The sequence below is a fragment of the Chinchilla lanigera genome, unplaced genomic scaffold (assembly GCF_000276665.1).
Source record: "Chinchilla lanigera isolate Chin_1 unplaced genomic scaffold, ChiLan1.0 scaffold00061, whole genome shotgun sequence".
In the NCBI taxonomy this organism is placed as follows: Eukaryota; Metazoa; Chordata; class Mammalia; order Rodentia; family Chinchillidae; genus Chinchilla; species Chinchilla lanigera.
In genome coordinates this window covers 7,408,264-7,425,964 of record NW_004955462.1, presented here as the reverse complement: position 1 = coordinate 7,425,964, position 17,701 = coordinate 7,408,264, and the positions used below count along the sequence as shown (strand labels likewise).

Below are 17,701 nucleotides of genomic sequence, written 5' to 3'. Positions count from 1 at the left end.
GTTTTTAACAGCACCATTTGTAAGAGCTAAATCCTGGAAGCAGCCTATACTCATCAACATGTAGCACACTGGGCGTCTGAGAGTGGAGTGTGCATTCAAAAAGTATCTGACTACATGAACAGATCAGACTTAAAGGACAGATAAGATTTCAGAGGCAGAAAGAATTCCTGAAAGTGCAGAAAACCCCACCAAGAGCGAGGAAGGACTGAAGAACAGTAAATATGTAGTATGTTACCGTTAAAGACCTGTTTAGAATATCAACAAGGGCTAGGAGTTAAGTCTAGAAGGTTAGGACGAGCTATTGAAACTCTTTATACACCATGCTAAGAATTGTATACTTTTGAGAATTGCCAGTGGTTCTTAAGAAAGGACGACCTCAGCGCTTTAGAAAGTTATCTCTGGTAGAAAAGGGGACTGGGTGGCAGACGCATGGAGAACGTTTAAGTGACTATTAAAGTCTAAATGTGAAGTGATCAGAAGGGGGGGCTGAAATAAGTCTATAATTTAAAATTATAAAATATGCTTAAACTAACTTCTAATACTTGCGAAACCAGGTACCGCATTATTAAATTGAGGTCTGTTTGTGATTTACAGACTGACCACTAGATGGAGAGCTTGTCTTTCCACCAAGTACCTGCCATCTACTACAAAGTTTAAAGCAAGGTTTATCCAGTGTAAACTTCTCTGCACATTTAACGTTGATAGAATGTGGTTCCCACTGCTTCCTCAGAGACTCACTGTCTTCATTTTATAAATTTGAAATAATTTAGTAGAGTCAAATAGGAATACCTGTCAGTCATATATGAAAAATTTGTGAATGTGGGGACTTACGAAAATATTGAGAAGATGCCAACTGTCTCGGACACTAAAAATTTGGTTGCTAAGAGCTGTTGCTCTGGACCTGAACCATCTTGTTACTGAGGAAGTGACATCCAAGCGCACAGTTAAGCAGTTTTTTAAATGAGTCTCATCGGTGTATATCAAATGTAGCTGTCGTTTTCCACTTAGTTTTTATTTGTAAGTTTTAAATGCATAATGTTAAGTTTTTGTCCCATTAGGGTAGGACTAAATGCCTAAAGAATTTTTAAAAATCACACTTTTAGTGAAATCAAAGTAATATTTTTCCAAAAACAAGAGCAAATTAAACAACTAGTAGGAGGCTGTATTTAAAGTATTCACCCGCAGTTTATTAAGAAAAAAATTTTTTAAAGGGACATCTGTCATTCTAAGTGAAAAAATGCTACCGCAGGGACAGCTCCTTTCAATTTAGTTACTACGCTGAGATGCTTCAGATAAAAACTAATTTGTACTGATGATGCAAGAAGCATGTGTAAAACAGTCACTAATTTATTCCAAATGGTAAAGAAATTCCATTTCACAAACTCCCCTCTAGTCTCAATTTATACTTCTTATACATCTTAATCTGTTGTTTACCTCATCTACTTTAATGCTTACATTTTTATGTGGTGATGTTACAGCTGGTATTTTTAATACTGTCTCATTTTCTATTAAAACTTTAGTATATTTTATTTCATCGATTACATTTTACAGTCTCTTTGAGATTCTTCTCTTAACTGTAGTTCTTAGCTATCCTAATGTACCTGACATAGTGTTTGATGCTGTATCTGATTCTTCATGATGGTCCTTTATGTGTTTTGTAGCTTTTTAGTTTTCATTCAGCTCTGGGATTTTTCTCCCTGGAATTGTGCATATTTCTACAGAGATGACAGTATTTGTTTCTAATATATCAGAGACCTGTGGTTTCATTGTCCTGACACAATCTGATTAGTAATATGTTGACTTGGGGCATTCTGAAGTAGACAGACAGCATAAATTCAGAATCTAGTCAAATGGGCATGGAATAAGCTTGTGGTTTTTCTTTCTCGTGGGTAACTATCCTCTACCTAGGGCCTTGGGGTGTAAGGCAATTTTGGCCGCTTCTCTAGGCTGGTGAGTTAAAATCATCTTTTTTTCTGAGGAGAAAAAGGCAGCCCTTTCAAATTCCGGTCTATAGATAGGGACCCAGTTCCATCTTCCGGTACCATAACTTATACTTACTTCAATACTCATGTGGTGGTTGCTGTATTTTGTGGCACGTGAAGTATTGCTCACCTTTCTTGTAAACTTTGTGATGCATTGTAAGTGCTTGTTACAGTTTGTCCAGCGCTTCTATGTACCCATGTAGGAGTGGGCCCTTCCATGTTAACAGTCTACGGTCTTGCTGAAAGTCCTTTTTAAACTCCCTCATTTTGTTCTTATGTAACTATTTTGCACATTCAGGAAAACAACAACAACAACGACAACACTGAAAACCTTGTATTCTCCTGACTCAAAACTGGCTTTCTTGTAGAGAACAATGATTTGGAAAAAAAAAAGCTGGAAACAAGATGTGGTTGTGCAGGCCTGTAACCCCAGCATTCTGGAAGGCTGAGGTGGAAAGATTTCAAGTTCAAACCCAGCCTGGGCCACCTAGGGACCTAGTGACACTTTGACTTAAAATAAAAGGGTTGGAGATGAAGGTCAATATGAAATTTCTGGGTTCAACCCCAGTACCTCGAAAAACTGGAGCTATTAAAATGTATTTTTTTCTTATTCTTATCTAGGAACAGAAAAAAAATATTCCAGTTGGTGCCTAATGGAAGTTGTCAGACATGTTATCAAGCTGAAGTGAATACTTACCAGTATTGTCTCAGGCTTTTTCTAGCAATCTTTTAATGAAAGTATGCCATCTAGTCATCTTTGACTTACATTTCTTCAATAAAGTAGAGGGATTTCTTGAAACTGGCAGTTTTATAATATCAAGCAGTTCCTCATTTCACACCATCGTATGTTAAAACAATTTACTGAGAGGTTTAAATAACCTCTAGATCAATAAACCGAGTAATTAGCACCTCTTTTACATAATTGTTCATCTGTTACCAGTTCAACATTTATATAATCTGTCATAATACCTTGGATTTTTAAGGGACAGAAACTACTGCTGGAGGCTTAAAGTAGAGAGTATCAAGTAAAAAACAATGTTTTCTCAGCGATAGTTTAATCATACAGTCTGGTACTGAGTGAGTTAAATCCTGAACACCACAACTAATTACTATGTAATGCTAACTTTAGTTGCTGGTTCATTTTGAGACTACTTTACCCCTATGCACTCTCTTAATGATTTGTTTTTTTAGACTGAAATCACTTCCAGCCATCAGTTATACACTTGGTCTCTACATATGCACTTTTCCAAGCACAAATACTTCCTTTTCCTATTGGTCTGCCAGCCCTGTCAGAGCAAATTTCACTTTAAACTAAATGCTATGATACCTAAAACCTCTTGGATTACTCAGGCTGCTAGTGTGATCTATGACCTTCCGAGAATGACAGCTGAACTTTCCAATTTGCTTATACCGCTTGGGGAACTAGAAAGCACTTGCCAAAAAGGAAAATGTTTCTGATGTTGAACAGAGAGGAGAGTTCTTGTTGTAGGTGGGGGTAGGAGACTATTAAGTACTGAAAAATGCTAATAAGAAATGAAAAGAAACTAAACATGCTGTAAAGCTGAAAACCTCAAACATAATTCAAAAGTTAATGCTAGTACTAAAAATTCTTTAGCTGGACTAACTGGTTAAAATGTGAATGATGCCTTCATTCCTATAATTAAGGCACCAACCAGAATCTTGGTTGTAATGCAGTATTGAAATTAACAAGTTCAAGAAATTGTTAAAATCTAAAATTACCCTGAGTATTTCACAAAATGGGCTATCAGTTTCCTATTTTTTTTTATAAAATACGAAGAAATCTGACATAAAATTGAAGAGATACTGTAGCCATCTAACATGCATGCTGTCCCTACTGACATAATGCTAACTGGTCTCTCTTAAATGGAAGATTCATGTTAAGCTACTGTTAAAACTCATGCCTTCAAAGTCCTTAAAGAAATAATGTAGTCTGGGAATATTTTTAGTATAGTTTGAAATTTCTCACTTTTACCAATTACATAAGAGGTAGATAAATGTTTGTCTTAAAAAATCTCAAAAACCTTATCAAATGTAAGATGTTTATTATAAAGTTTCTAATTTATTTCATAGTCTATTTTTTCTTTTGGTTACATAATAGACAAATTCTGTTTGATTGATAACAATCAAGTAGGCATTGATAGGTAATGACTTTGGTCAAACTAAGTAATGTATTTCTAAAGTTAAGAATACAAAAAATATGAATAACAGATGCTATATTTAAACATGCAGAAGTGCTAATTTGTAAATTGCGAAGCATGAAAATTTGGAATTTTGATTCTAAATAAATTTATAATTGCAAATATATATAAAACACTTTAAACTATTAGGTATATGTGAAGATTGAGATTTATATTGGGAGGAATTATTTAATACCTTTAATATCTGTTATTTTCCAGCTACTAATTCATTATTCTGCTAATAAACATAGTACTGATAAATGTTCCAGTTACTGTCCTCTAGAACATTTAAAATCTCAGAATACTATATACCAGTATTACATTTAACACTAGAAGAAAAGGTATTAAAGCTTACATGATCTCAGCCAAAATTAATTTTTTAAAAAGGCAGTTATTAAGAACCTCTGAATTTTCTTGAAGTTAGTGTAGTGCAGGATCTCAAAATTAGTATATATGAATGGGATTTCTGTCTATGGATAAAACCTGCTCAGTCTAAATGTGCAACTTTCTCTTTCATGATTTCTTTGTAAAATAATGGCTATCACTTTTAACATTTCTATGCCTTAAAATTATATTTCCAAGTCACTTCCAAGATTAATACAGTCTTACAGTATATATTTGGTTTTGCAATTGTTATGACACAAAAATAATGGAGACTTTCCTAAAAGTTCTTAGGCAATTCTGGCTCCTGCCATACAAGCTAGAGAGTTACAAGATATCATACTTGTCATATTTTTACATATGCCTTCTGTTTTCCTCACCCAGTCACTGGGATTTCAACACTGGGAGGCCTAAGATGCAGGCAACCCATGGCTGCTCCAAGTTCCAGGTTCAGTTGGCCCCTCCCTAAAATAGCATCCAAATATACACCCTCTTCAGGGGACACAGCAGTCACTTAGGGCTTTTACAAGTCATAGAGATTTATGCCCACACATAGGCATACTAATTATTGTTGCAGTACAATAATGCCATGGCCAATCATATCTTCCTTTTACCATAGCAAGATTGGACTGCTGTACAAATAAGGTTATTCAGTCAGAATAATGCAAATGATACAACACCTTCAGAGCTGAAATTGGGAGATTCTCCTTACTTACCTTTTCATCTTATTTTATATTCAGTGACTTTATTTTTAAAATAAGTAAGTCAAGGGTAACATGTTTAGTTATCTCATGTAAATCATCACTTCCCACTTTGCACAGATTTCTGCATTCAGGTATACTACTACTGTTTGTTCCTCTTATGAAAGTGCACAGGCCTTGAAAACATTCATAGTGCACTGTATTCATTCTGTGATACTCTTTGTCTTTCAAGTTGTGCTTACCTGACAACCTGTGATTTATATAAAGCAAGCTGGGCAATGTTGAGAGTTCTTCCAGGTGATGGAAATGCATCACACATTTTGGGGATTATCTGAGTTTTAGGAAGTATTACAAACCAACACACAGATATACCTATAATAGTTGTTTCAAGTGTGAGGGCAAGGAACACAATGATTCCATTTAAATAACTCTGATGCCATGGACTTCTGGAAAGATGGCAGAATGATGGGCAGCAACAAGTCAACCTCCTCAAAGCTATGAATCCAGACACTGAAAAATAAAAATGAGGGAGGTGGGTCCTTGGGGTCCAGGAAAGATCTGAAGGGAAAATTGGAGCCTACCCGAAAATTGAAGAGACAAAGGAGATGGCAATCTGCACTTTCTCCCATGTTCTCAGCTTGTAGTATGAGAGGGGAGGATCTAATCTACTGAGACACAGTGCAAGTGGTTGATCCTAGAGGCCTCCAGGGAGAAATGCACCAGAGCAGTGGATACTGTGTGCTACAACAGCTGGTGACTGACTCCAGTCTAAGCGACTGCTGTGTCCCCTGGAGAGGATGTTTATTTAGATGCTATTTTAGGGAGGGGCCAACTAAACCTGGAACTTGGAGCTGCTGTGGGATGCCTGCATCTTAGGGCTCCCAGTGTTGAAATCCCAGTGACTGGGTGAGGAACAACCACGGGAGACATCCAGTGTTAGGGTGCCATGGTCTGGGTTGGTAAGAGACACCAACAGTGTTGTAGGCTCAGTGACTCAAACACTAACCTCACAACTAGAGGCCAGGATCAGCATGAACTTCTGTGGTTTTGAAAGTACCAGAACCAGAAACCTGCCCTAACCCTACTGCAGGATTGGTGGGGTGATCTAGAACACTGCCATAATCCTACTGCAGGTTTGCTGGAATTATCCAGTATGGATCTGGGCTCTGACTGTCTCCTTGGTCTACAGGGAAGAGCAGAATCACACCTTGAATTGGACACTATCACAAAATTGTAGGCTTAAAATCACACAGAAATCATTTTTTGTTTTTGATTTTTTTGATGGTTTGCTTTTTTCATGGGTGTGACCACTACGCTTTGTACTGTTTTATTTTTGTTTTTGTATTTTCCATACTGTCTGCTCCAAGTTTCCCAATGTTTGGGTAATCTTTTTTTGTCCTAAAGCCTTGCTTCTAATTTTTTTCTCTTTTTCTATTTTTTGATCTTGTCCTTTAAAAATTTTCTCCTGTATGGTAAAATCATTCTACTGAATGGATATTTACTATATATAATTTGATGATTTATCCCAGATCTTGTTATATAATTCTTATTATGTAATTATAAATCTTGTACTTATGATTAAAGGTAGAAAATTAATAGTTTTACAGTTTGTCACTGTTTAGTCTGTGCTTGATGCTAATGTTATTACTGCTTGTATTACTTTAGTCAAGGTAACATAGTTGTTGTGATCAGTTTATCTTCCTTATACGCCAATACTTAGATGGTCTGGGGGGTTGTAACATCATAATGGCTAACTGGCTGCTAGGCCTAGTAGACAGCAACCCTAATTATGCCTAATTAGGCTGCTAGACCTAATAGGCAGCAACCCTTCATCTCTAATAAATTGAAGAGGCGGGATCTTGGGACAGACTCAAATGAAAACCCAGCTACACCTAGAAGACATCTCTGAACAGAAGTCATTTCCTAAAGATGTCTCAATACTAGTAAAAAGCTACCTATGCAAGCAATTACAAGCTTCAATGAAGAAAACCAAGAAACAAAGAAAACATAGAAAATGAGAAAACAAGATGCAACCCATAATCACCAACTTGCCCAAGGTAAATAAAGGGGGCATTGAGGTAGAATAAATAAACCTCTCAGCTGAATTTTATGAAACTGGTGGCAGAGGAATTAATAAAACAGACCAACAAGTAATTGACAAAAACAAAAGAGAGATAATTAAAAAGATGACAGCTATAATAAAGGAAATAATTATCAAATCTAGAGTAGACATAAAAAATAGTAGTATAAAAAAATAGAGGCGCTTACAAAACATGTGCAAACCATGAATGCTCAACATAGAAAAGAACTAGATTCCAAACAACAATTCAACTAGAAATCCAAAAGATTAAAAAATTCTACTGAAAGAATACACAGCAGAGTCAACCAATGTAAAGACGGAATGTCAGATCTGGATGACAGGTTTGCAGTTGGTGATAGTCAAATGAAAGACTTCTTAAAAATAGTAAGGAACCACAAAAAATAATCAATCCAAAAGCTGCTAGATGATGCAAAAAAGAATAACATAAGATTAATTGAAATCAATGAAGAATCAGAAGATAGCATGAAATGTATACAAAAACCTGTTTATAGAAGTAATAGCAGAAAATTTTCCAAGCATGGAAAAAGATATTCAGATACAGCTGGGTGTGGCAGCACTCACTGGTAATCCCAGCAAGTGGGAGGCTGAGGCAGAGGACTGCTGCAAGTTCAAGGCTAGCATGGGCTACAAAGTGAGTTCAAGGCCAGCATGAAATGCACAGTGAAACTCTGTCTCAAAAAAAAAAAAAAAGATATTCACATACACATAAGTGTGGCATAGAGAATTCCAAATAGCCATGATCAGGAAAAAAACCTACACCAAGGCATATAATATTCAAGATTCCAGAAATTCAACACAAGAACAGAATATTAAAAACTCCTAGATGCTAGGCATAGTGGTGCATGTTGGAGCTGAGGCAGGAAGATCACTGTGAGTTCAAGACCATCCTGACCTCCACAGTAAGTACAAAGACAGCCTGAACCAAACAGTGAGACCCTGTCTCAAAAAAAAAGGGCTGTTAGAGAAAAGAAACAAATCACCTATAAAGGAAAACACTTCAGAATCACAGCAGACTTCTCAACACAAATCCTTAAGTCAAGGAGAGATTGGAGTGAAGTATTTCAAGGGCTAAAAGAAAACAACCTACCACCCAGGTTGATGTACACCCCCAAATTACCCTTAAATTATTCATAGTACAAGACATTCTCTCTTATTATCAGGAAGAAACAGAAAGATAATAGCATAACACTTTTTCAGTTAACTAAGGATAACTACTTGTAAATGAAACAAATTGGCATATATATGAAAATACTCTTAAAACAAAGGACTGGATAATTTGGTGAATTATTTGAAGTTCTTTCTATTTCCTATTTGTTTTGTTTTGTTGTCTTTTAGAGACAGGGTCTCACTGTGCAGTACAGGCTGGCCTTGAGCTCACTTTGCATCCCAGGCTGGTCTTGTACTTGCAAGGATCCTTCTGCCTCAGCCTCCTGAGTGCTGGGATTACAGGTTTGCACCACGACATCTGGCTCTTATTTCCTATTTATATATCTCCTATTTTGTTCTTTATTTGTATGGTTTTTCTGAAATGAGAAGTCATATAATATTTAATTTTGTGTCTGACTTAATTCACTTAATATTATGTTCTCAAATTGCATCCATTTACCTATGAATACCTCAAGTTTATCTTTCTTTATAGCAGGGTAATACTCCATTGTGTATGAATACCTTTTCCATATCCATTCAATCACTTATAGACATATGCTGTTTCCAAGATCTAGCTTTTTAAAATCATGCTGCTATAAACATGAGTATGGATGTGCCCTTCTAATTTGCTGACTTTAATTGTTTTGGAAAGCTACCTAGGAGGGGAATAGCTGGGTCAAATAGAATTCCTCTGTTTAGTTTTTTGAGGAATATTTCACATTGAATTCCATAGTGGTTGTAGTAGCTTGCATTCCCACCAACTAGGTAGAAGAGTTCCTTTCCTCATATCCTTGTTAACATTTATTATTGTTAAATTTGTTGATGATAACCATTCTTTCTGGGGTAAGAAGATATCTGAATGTAGATCACTTGCATTTCTCAAATGGCTGAGATGTTGAACTTTTTTATGTATTTATTGGTTGTCTGTTCTGAGAAATGTCTATTCATTTTAGTTGTCCATTTTTTTGATTAGGTCTTTTATTTTAGGGTATCTAATTTTCTTTGGTCTTTTTTGAGAAAGGGACTCACTATGCAATTCAGGCTGTCTTGAACTCACCTTTTAGTCCAGGTTAGACTTGATCTCACAACAATCCTGCCTCAGCCTCCTGAGTGCTGGGATTACAGGTATGCCACCATGCCCAGAGAGTAATCAATTTTTTGAAGTTTTTATATTCTTGATGTTAGTGCTCTGTCTGAAAAATAGCTGCAAAACTTTTTCCTATTATATAGGTTGTCTCTTCACTCTGGTGGTTGTTTCCTTTGCTATGCAGAAGCTTCTTAATCTGATATACTATTTGTTAGTTCTCTGTATTATTTGTTGTGCCACTGGAGTTCTGTTCAGAAAGTCGTTGCCTATGCTTATATCTTCAAGAGCTGTATCTATTTTATCTTCCAGTAAGTTAAGTGTTTCTGTTTTAATATCTTTGACCCATTTTTATTTTAGTTTAGTACATGGTGAGATATATGGGTCCAGACTCAGTCTTCTGCATGTGGATATCCAGTTTTCTCAGCACCATTTGTTGTAGTGGCTATCTCTCCTTCAGTGCATGTATTAGCACCTTTGTCAAAGATCAAAGGAGCACCATTTGAATGACTCTCCTTGAAAGAAAAGCAATTATCTCCATTTTGGCTAAACCTGGGTCTATTTCCATGCATTGATATGTACAGAGCTGGATTGGACTTTTCCTTATCCCTTCAATTGGCTTTAAGCAGTGCAAATTGGTCCAGCTGAGGTGCTGATGTGTAGTCTTTGAAGTAAGGTGACAGGGCAATGTTACCCCACCCACCTCCTTAGCTCCTAAAAAACATGTGTGAGCCGGGCAGGATGGTGAGCCATGATCCATGCTCTCAGCTGAGATGAGCCTCAAGATAAGAGGCAATGATTTCCCAGGGCATAAAGATTACATATCAGAGCTGAAGCACCACCACCAAAGCATTAGATGCTACCTCAGTTGTGTCATGCAGATTACTCTTTCTGCATATCCTTCTCTCTGCATATTGCAGAGGTGATTTCAGGCCTCCTACCTAGCCCAGCTCACAGAACCCATGTACTTCCTGCTACTCTCCCAGTCACTCATTGTCAAGCCACTCTCTTCTTCAAGAATTAATAAAACCTGCTTTGGCCCTGGGTCGAGGCCTTTGTTCTGGGTAGAACAAAGGCCTTAACTGGACTTGGGACCCCCTTGTGTCCCCACAACTACAAATATGCATTAGTGTCTTAACTCTCACTATGGGTTGCACTGAAGTGGTAGATTGGAATGAACTTGCTAGAATTCCAATAATTTTTCCATGGGATTACAAATATTAACTTCTCAGACCATGATGAGGACCGGGAAGGGCTCTATATACAAACAACTGTATGTTCCTGGGATTCTGTTTATACTTCTACCATTCTGTTCCATTCCCTTCTGTTCTGTTCCATTCTGTTCCACTCACTCCACTCCATTCTATACCCCTCTCCACTCCATTCCATGTATGTGCTGGATTTTGTACCAGTCCCATGCTGTTTTATTTATTTATTTATTTTTCCGGTACCGGGAACCGAACTCATGACCCTGTGCTTGCCAGGCAGGCACTGTGCTGCTGAGCTAAATCCCTAGCCTCTCCCCTCGCTGATTTAATCCATTGTAGCTTTATAGCATAACATCAAGTCTGTGTGATGCCACTTGTTTTGCTTTTGTAACTCAGGATTGCTTTTGCTTTTCTGGGTCTCTTGTCCCATATTAATTTTTAGTATTGCTTTCTCTACATTTGTGAGAAATATCATTGGTGTTTTGATTCAGATTGCATTCAACCTCTGTATCAGTTTGGAAGTATAGTGATTTTGATTGTTAGTTGTACCTGTCCAGGAACAGGGGTATCTTTCCATTTTCTGACGTACTCCTTGATTTCCATTTTCAGTGTGATGTAACTTTAACTGCAGAAGTCTTTCACCTCTTTGTTTAATTCTTAAGTATTTAATTTTTTTATGCTTTTGAGAATGGTATTGTTTTCCTAATTTCTTTTACAGTGATTTAATTATTAGGGCATAGGAATGCTTGTGAATTTTTTGTACATTTTTTTATCCTGTTACATGTTGTACTTGGTTATTAATTCTAGGAGTCTTTTGGTGGAGTTTCTTTGGGTGTTGTAAGTAAAGGATCATATCATCTGCAAATAATACTTTGACTTTGTCTTTTTCTATATATACCCCTTTTCTTTCTCTTGCCTGCTTCCACTGGCTAATGTTTTGAAGACCATGTTGAACAGGAGTGGAATAATGGACATCCTTATCTTATTTATTTTAGAAAGTTTCCAGCTGTTAATATGATATTGGCAGTGTTTGTTATAAATGGTACTTATCAGATTGAGATAAAGTCCTTCTATACCTATTTTCTTCAGTTTTTTTTTTTTTTTTTATCATGAGTAGATGTTGGATTTTGTCAAGGGCTCTTTCTGCACATATTTACGGAGGCATAGCTAGGGTTCATGCTGTTCAGGGCAATCCTTCTATTTGTTGCCCTCCAACTTATCTGATAACCTAGTTAAATAGAAAATTAAAAATGATGTGTAGAGAAAACATTATATTTAGGTGCAGTTGAATCTTTGCTGTGTTAGAATTGAGTAAATTGTTACAATATAATTCTTTTAGCAATTAATGGTGCTTAAAAAAATGTAGGATCAGTGGCAGACGGCCCCTTTTGAATCCCCCAGCTATGCCACTATGTATTGAGATAATTGTGTGATTGTTGTCTGTTTATGTGATGAATTATACACATAATTCACATGATTGAAATCAACTATGTACACTGAACCATCCTCATATCCCTAGGATGAAGCCTACTTGGTTATGGTGTATGACATTTTTGATTTGCTGTATTCTGTTTGCTAAAGTCTCGTTAAAAAGTTTTGCATCTATCTTCATTGGGTTGTTCTACAATTCTCTTTGTTGGTTGTATCTTTGTGTGATTTAAGGATCAGCATATTAGCTTCCATAAGTGACTTTGGAAGCACTCCTTCCCTCTCAATTTCATTAAAGAGTCTGAGGAATTCTGGTGTTAGATGTTCCCTGATGTTCTTTTACAATTTTTCTGTGAATGCTTCAGGTCCACGGCTTTTCTTTATAGAGTTATTATTATTGCTTCAATTTCACTGCCTGTTATTGGACTGTGCAAGATTTTTTTAAAGTCTCCTTCATTCTGGTAATTCATATGTATCCAGGAATCTCTCCATTTTTTTTTTTTGAGTTCTCTAATTTTTTGGCATATATGTTTTTTAGTATATGTGCTGCTGAAGTGACCACTTGGCATATATGTTGATGAACTAGTTGCTAATAATTTTCTGAATTTTGGCAGTGTCCATTGTGATGTCACTGTTTTCATTTTAAATGCATTTTTGGTGTTTTCTTTGCTTTTTTGGGGTATGATTGGCTACAGGTCTGTCTATTTATTCATTCACAGAAACAGCTCTTCAGATCATTCATTCTTTGTATTTTTTTTTGTCTTTATTTCATTGATTTCTGCTCTGATCTTTATAATTTCATTTCCTTATACAAGCTCTGCATGTGGATTGTTCTTATTGTGGGACTTGAGATGCACCATTAGGTTATTTGGGCTTGTTCTGTTTTTCTGACGTGGGTATTCACACCTATCAATTCCCTTGTAGGGTTGCTTTCATTATGTCCTGGAAATTTTGGTATGTTGTACTGGCATTATCATTTAATTCTAGGAAATGTCTTATTCTTTTCTTAATTTTTTGTAACCATGAATGGGGCCAAGGATATAGCTCAGCAGTGTACTGTGCACCTGCCTGGCAAGTGCAAAGTCTTGAGCTGGATTCCTGGTACCAAAAAAGTAAGTAAACAAAATAAAATTTAAAAAACCATGTGAATGAATCTCTCAAATAGAAAATAGCTCATTGTAATGAAAAATGGGATTTTAGAAGTGGAAATGACAAGTGAAAGTCTATTAAAGAACAATGAACTATGTGCTTTATCTAATATTCTCCCACATTTTAAAAATTTTGAGTTATAATCATCAAATAGTTGTGAAATCAACTTAGTGGGCTGAAATCTGTATTTAATAAATTAAATAGAGCAGAATAAAATATCACCATACCTTATAGGTAGTGAGAGTATCAATTTAAGATATTCTCTTTTACACGATAGATATATGTAAATGGATATGTGTGTACCAGGTCACAATACAGCTTTTTCTTTCTTTTTTTGGGTGGGGGTAGTGCTGGAGACCAAACCCAGGGATTTGTATATGCTAGGAAAATGCTCTGCCTCTAAACTACATCCTCAGCCTTGAAAAGTATTTTTTAAAATGTGAATTGCAGTATAAAGAACCTTAGAAGTCACTATGGAATGCTTGTTTCTTTCAAATTAAGAGCACATTATGCTACAAAGAACATAAGTTTTGGAGATCTAGACCTGAGTTCAAACTGTCACTTCCATTTGTGTAAGTTGGTTACTTAAATATTTTAATGGCTTGATTCTCTACAAAACATACATAATTCTTAAAGATGTTTCTGCACAAGTTAAAATAAAAATTAAATATTTGTACAATAGATTACAACAGATGGTTAATGGTTACAGCAATTATCATAAGGCTGGATTTAAAAAGTTTAAGTTATTAAGACATGTCACATTTTGGTCACAACTGTATTATTATTTAAAAATATGTGAATGAATCTAATAGAAAACAGCTCACTGTAATGAAAAATAGGATTTTAGAAGTAGAAATTAAACAATAATGTAAGTAAATGAAAAATAAATAAGCAAGTAAGCTTAAGGGAAAATAAGATTATCCCTATTTACAGAACTAGCTTAATGTGAAATTTCAAGTCAGCCTAAATTAAAATCCTGTATGGCTATGAATGGAATAAAGAAGAAAATTTGGCATGTGGTTTTTGGTAGGGTTTAAAAAGTCTACATAACACCATTAGTAATGAAGCTTCTGTGGGCAACTTTATTATAATTGTAGAACAATGCTAGCCTGTCAGAAATTTTCCCTTCGTATATTATTTGAATGCCCTCTATGGGAGAAAAGTCTTCAACTAAATCAAAACATCAACATTTTAAAACAGTGAAAAAATAGCTACTGAAATATATGCTTTGTGTCCTCACATTTTATTGGCTTTGGAAAAACTCATTAAGAAAACCATCTGTTCATTAACACAGCAAAAGCACTGTCTTGTTTCAATAGGTAATTCATGTTTTCCAAAGTGATAAACATTTTTACTAACATCTGTGACCTCCATTTTTTAAGCATAAAAATGACTTCATAAATTTAAAATCAAGCATATTATTGAAAAGATTGAGGGTTTTTTCCCCAATTGAAAAAAAATGAGTGAAGAGAACTGTAGCTTTTAAAAAACAAAAGAAACACTATATATTAGATATTTCTTGGAAGATCATTTATTTGTCAGGAAATGAATGCTGTCCAGGTATGTACATGTCTGTTTTGAAGGTTACAGTCATTTACGAAATCTGGACTTGTCACTCCTTCAGTAGCAATAAATTCATCTAGAAAGAATGAAAATGATAACTAGGTTAAACATATTTGTAGAGAATAAAAAGGAAACTACCCTAACAAGCACTGTAGAGGTTATTTTCACGTAATAAGAAAAATCTTACAATAGTAAGAAAATAGCATATACATTTAATCTGCAAAGCAAAATGGTGGCATGACATGCTGTTTTCTGTGGGAGTATTCCTAGAAGACTATCTGTACGTAAGTGTTTTGTTCACAACAATTCAGCAGAATAATTCAACATTTATTGAGCATCTACTATGTGCTACGTAATACTACTACAGAGATGACAAAGGCAGTCTCTTCAAGAAGCTTATAGCATTGTGGAGAAGGAAGACAAAGGTAAGAGGTGAGGTGAGGTGAGGCGGTGATGGTGAGGGGACAGTAATAATTGTCCAAACTTTAAAGAAAAACAGTATGAATAAGAGCACTGAGGCATGAATGGCGTGGTGTAAAGAGAACTGCCTTAGTTTATCCCACATTTTATATGCAGACAGCTTCATTTTTTAAAAGTTATGATTAGGGAATAAGGTATATCAAGTAAATGAATTTCTAAATAAGCAATGCCTGACAATTTACATGCCAGATGTTAATATATTCACTCACAAACTAATGTTGGAATCTGGATAACCTGTTTTTAACAAAATTAAAGTAAATTAGGAATAAAAAGGATCTGAGGGAAAAAAGATCTGAGTGATGGGCAAAGAGATGTCATGTATGGAGCAAATATTTTAGTATAGGGCTTTTACAGTAACATTTTGATAGCTTTGAGGACTTATTATAACACATATGCTATGTTAAAATTTTTTAGTTTTTCAATAAAAGGATCTATACGAAGAGTGGATATAGGTACTGAATGAGTGGTAGAGGGAAGAAAAGCAATGGAGGGATTACTGTGTTCTACAGGGGCTCCCATTTACCTTAGATTCCTATTTACTTTAGTTTGTATACATACCCATTTGTCACATGTCATTATTAATTACTTGGATTACTATTTGTTATATTATTAATGGATTCCTTTGGCATTTGTCTTATTGTTTTATTAAATTTTAAGTATTTGAATTTCCCTTAAAAGTGTCAGTGATACTTAGCAGTTTTAATGTCCACTAGAAAATAAAGAGTCTACAAATCAAAAGATCAGCTAAATACAGAACAGGCATTAAAAAAATGAAACCATGGGAAATGCCACATAGATTAAAAATAAAGCAGCTAAAACATTATTTAAAACAACCTTATAAATGGTAAGTTCTTTAAAACGGGTAAATTTTTTATAAAACGGTAGCCAAAATCAACAAGGTTAAGATTTTTATAAAAAATTTTTATTTTTATAAATGGTAGCCAAAATCAACAAGGTTAAGATTTAAAAAATGAGTAAGTTATTCTGTTACAAATAATTGAGGCTAAGGTTGAAGAAACCTGCTGATTTTGAAGGAACAAAGCTCCGTAAAATGCCAAAATACAATGTATGATATGTTTTGAAAATGAATGCAAAGATGTTCATTATGCCGTGAATAAAAATTTCAACACTCAGGATTATAGTGTTTCAGACATAAATACAACCATAATTTTATGAGCATAGACTACAACTAGTTTAATAATATAAGGATATGTGAATATTATGTAAATAAGAGAGTAAATTTATACTTCTCAAGTTCATTTTTAGTAATCTTATGGTACTGCAGTTGATTGAATAAACTGTAGCATCTATAGAGCCCTTTATGCCTTGACAAAAGAAGGCAGTTCTGACATACTGAACAATCTCTCTTCACTAAAATGAGGTATAAAAGTTTCTTTGAAGTCTCATCTCAAATACCCCAATTTCTTTGGAAACATCTGATTCTCTGTATTGTACAATCAAAATCCAGATATAGCTAGGAATGTTCTTAAACTCCTTGTTTCAAAGATAGCAATAAGGAACCACGGAATTTCATGTAACAGGGAATTTCATGTAACAGCCAGAGAACAGGGAAAACAGAGATGAAAAATACCAGGGCACTCTAAGCTCTACAGTTTCATACATTTATGTTATTAAATTATATGGAATTTTTAGTTATATAACACATCATAGTAATGTAACATCTTTCTAGAGGCTGAAATTGATAATATAGTTATGAACAAATGGAACATATATTGGAAAGTATGGAATCAAAGCAAATCTATCGACCTTCTAAATTCTAAGTCAGTTAAAAAATCTACCTTATGAACATTGTGAATGAAAGTAAAAAACAAAACAATCTCAATATCTTCTTATATATTGTTACAGAAATCAACTTTATATAAACTATAGTTTTTACAACGATTTTGAGACAGAAGCAAACCATTTTAAGCTTTATATTTCCAGAACATTTAAGAATAGGGCTTCTCATAATTGACGAGAAACAATAAAAACGTAAAACGTTTTAGAAATTATACTTCCTCTACAGATAAAAATATCACCAGATTTATTTTTATGATACCAAAAGAAATTAACTAATGAGTACAATCATAATTTTAGGCTCTAAGAAAAACAGTACTATAAAAAAAGGAGGTGCTAGTTCCATAGTGCTAATATTCTTTCTTAAAAAATAAAAAAGCAAGGAAGAAACACATACCTTTTTTTTTTTTTTTTTATTTATTTTAAGGATAAAAGGAGGGAAACATTAACAGACATACAACATTTTACAACATATCACAAGCA

General features: G+C 34.8%; 1 protein-coding gene across 7 annotated transcripts in view; it reads right to left on the bottom strand.

Moving 5' to 3' along the window:
- The window catches only part of LOC106150043, an 86,058-nt gene that overhangs the window by 16,435 nt on the left and 51,922 nt on the right, over positions 1-17,701 (bottom strand). For 4 of the 7 annotated variants that reach the window (XR_001236601.1, XR_001236599.1, XR_001236600.1 and 1 more), the window contains one exon: positions 14,887-15,017. The exons of the other annotated variants lie outside the window; for them this stretch is intronic. The gene's annotated coding sequence lies outside the window, so the exon portion shown is untranslated. Of the gene's footprint in view, positions 1-14,886; positions 15,018-17,701 lie in introns of those variants that run through there. 7 annotated transcript variants of the gene reach the window in all.